The sequence below is a fragment of the Salminus brasiliensis genome, chromosome 9 (genome assembly GCF_030463535.1).
Source record: "Salminus brasiliensis chromosome 9, fSalBra1.hap2, whole genome shotgun sequence".
Classification (NCBI taxonomy): Eukaryota; Metazoa; Chordata; class Actinopteri; order Characiformes; family Bryconidae; genus Salminus; species Salminus brasiliensis.
The window spans coordinates 13,163,724-13,166,177 of record NC_132886.1 but is presented as its reverse complement, the minus strand read 5'-3'; the positions used below and the strand labels follow the sequence as shown (position 1 = coordinate 13,166,177).

The 2,454-nt window shown below is 41.2% G+C and overlaps 1 long non-coding RNA gene across 1 annotated transcript; it reads left to right on the top strand.

Annotated features, from left to right (window-relative positions):
- LOC140562930 (uncharacterized) lies at positions 1 to 2,454 on the top strand. Its single transcript, XR_011980185.1, has 3 exons — positions 1 to 531; positions 658 to 742; positions 850 to 2,454. It is a non-coding gene; the product is annotated as an uncharacterized lncRNA (long non-coding RNA).

The window sequence follows — 2,454 nt, the reverse complement described above, 5'->3', positions numbered from 1 at the left end:
TACTTAGCATCTTAGCATGGTAGAGCTCCATCCTACCACCCACAGAGAGCTCTCTCAGAGAACCACGAACAACGCCCATCTCTGCTTCTTACTTGCCCGCGTCTTAATCTAACTTTCACTTCCACCTTAAATGGGTTGACGGTTCCATTGGTGTGCTGGAGTTACGCGTATAGGCGCCTGTATGTAACGCCTTCGCTTTTTAAGGTGGAACGGAGTAATCGAGCTGTGATGCTGGCGAATAGGAAACCAACGCTGCCAGTGACGAAGGAGCCAGGGACGAAATGAATGGGCTGTGAGAAGAAGGTGTAAGGGGACGAATGGCGAGTGGGGAAAACATGTGAACACATGTGAACTGGTCCACACGCTCACGTCCATCAGCAAGGCTGCAGCCACCGCACCGCCTCGACGAAAACACTGCTAACCAACCAGCCGTGCGGCCAAGTTGAGCCAAAGTGAGGAAATGGCTGACACAGAAAAGTGTTGGTTACTAAGTGCATAAAAATTCAACAGTACTTGGGACCCACTGAGCTGGTGAGTAGTCTGACCATATTTCTGAACGTACTAATTTTAACACTTACTTTCAGAGATATGAGTGTGTTCAGCAATGTGAATAATGTTAATAATGAAATCTTTTACTATCTTTATTTCCTCTGCAAGGATAAAAAAACACACATTTAATCCAACACTATGCTGTGGAAGGGAGCTGAGCTTCTGTTTGTGATAGTGTTTCCTCTACATTCAGGTACTGCCCTACCTAAAGGTTCTCTATATCTTGTCATCATGCAGGACTTGCCTATAAATGCATGGAAAATCAACATATTTGCCCTTCTGTTCTGTTCTGTTTCACAGCCCAGAGCTCAGAGCATCCTCCAGCTATGAACAGTGAGCTGTTCCCAGGTGTAGTGTACACACCTGGACCATCCTACTTGAGTCTGATCCTGCTGGCTTTCACTGTAGGACTGTCTGGTAGTATTTACCTTTGTGTACTACGCTACATCTGCGCTGGATGCTGCCAGCCTGTCGGAGTGGGACCGGAAACTGACAGCCTGTCTGGAGTGGTCTGAAAATACATTCCTAAAAGATTATTATATTATGAGAGTGATCACAGGACAGGAACCTTTTCGAGAACCTTCATTTTTTAAAGAGTGTACTGGTGCTGTATGTAATCACACTCATTTAAGTGCTTCTTGACTGAGAGGAGCTGTTTCCTGCAGAGCCTGGGACCACACTGACATGGCAAAACCAGACAAATGTGAGACCACGGTGATTATTGGTGGTAAAGCAATGACGGGACGTTGATTGCATTATTATAATACTCTAAAGGGATTCCTTGTGTGGCACTGATTGCCTTTTTTTTAAAGAAAGGCACAGCCAGTGCCGCTTATTCCTTTCGAAAGCCTTCAGTGTGAAACGAAGTGTACTGTAATTGGCCTCACGCTGCACTCTTGATGACTAATAACGCATGGTAATAGCAGTAGTAATAATAGTCATTATGGGCACAAAAACGGTCATTATGGACACAGTTAAAGCAGACTGTCCTCACACCTGTCAGTCGTGTCATGTGTACACAATGTTGAAATCTATCACTGGTGAGTAGCCCCCAGAACCTCTTTTGATTGACAGGTCTCCCTCTGGGGGGATAATCCACAGGCTGTAGATACTGTTGCCATGAGGAGCCAGTTGCCATGGCAATAGTTCTCTCTCCCTACCTCTAGATGGGGCTGCTCTATTATCAATGTGGTGTTCACAGTTTGCCAAGATCAGAGTAGTCAGAACAGTCTGAAATGGATTAGAATTTGTTAATATGATTCATTAAATTTGTATGTGTATATATATATATATATGTGTGTGTGTGTGTGTGTATACATATGTCTGTCATACAAAAAACCTGATGTCTATATTAATATTAATAAGATTAATTTACATTTATATGTATATATGTGTTTATACACATAAAAGCTTAATGTCTATATTAATATGAATATGATTAATATATATAGTAAAATTATAACAGTTGTGTTTGTGTTAATGCATCAAAACACCGAAAAGATCATTCCATTTTTAACACGACCAATGACCAATTTCTAAACTCTGTTGACCATCTAGAAGGAAACAGTGTTTTGATACTGTCCCTTTAAGACTGATTTATGTAAATTAGCTCTGCTCTGATTGGCTGCCCTTTACCCTGCCTCATTTAAAGTTCTAAGCTTGAACAGTCATTTACATTTCTGCCATTTAAAAATAAACGTTCCTCATGAAAATAAACGAGCAGAGCTGAACAGCTCTGAAATAAGCTGGATATACAGTGTGTAAAAATGTTGTTTTTCCTTTGGATTTTTTAGGCCATACGAATCGTCCATTTTCAAGCGTTGACTGTGTTTTCATACTAAATTAATCTATGAATGAAAAAAAGAGCCCTGTGAGCCCTTTAATAAAAGTTTGTGTTGCTATTTT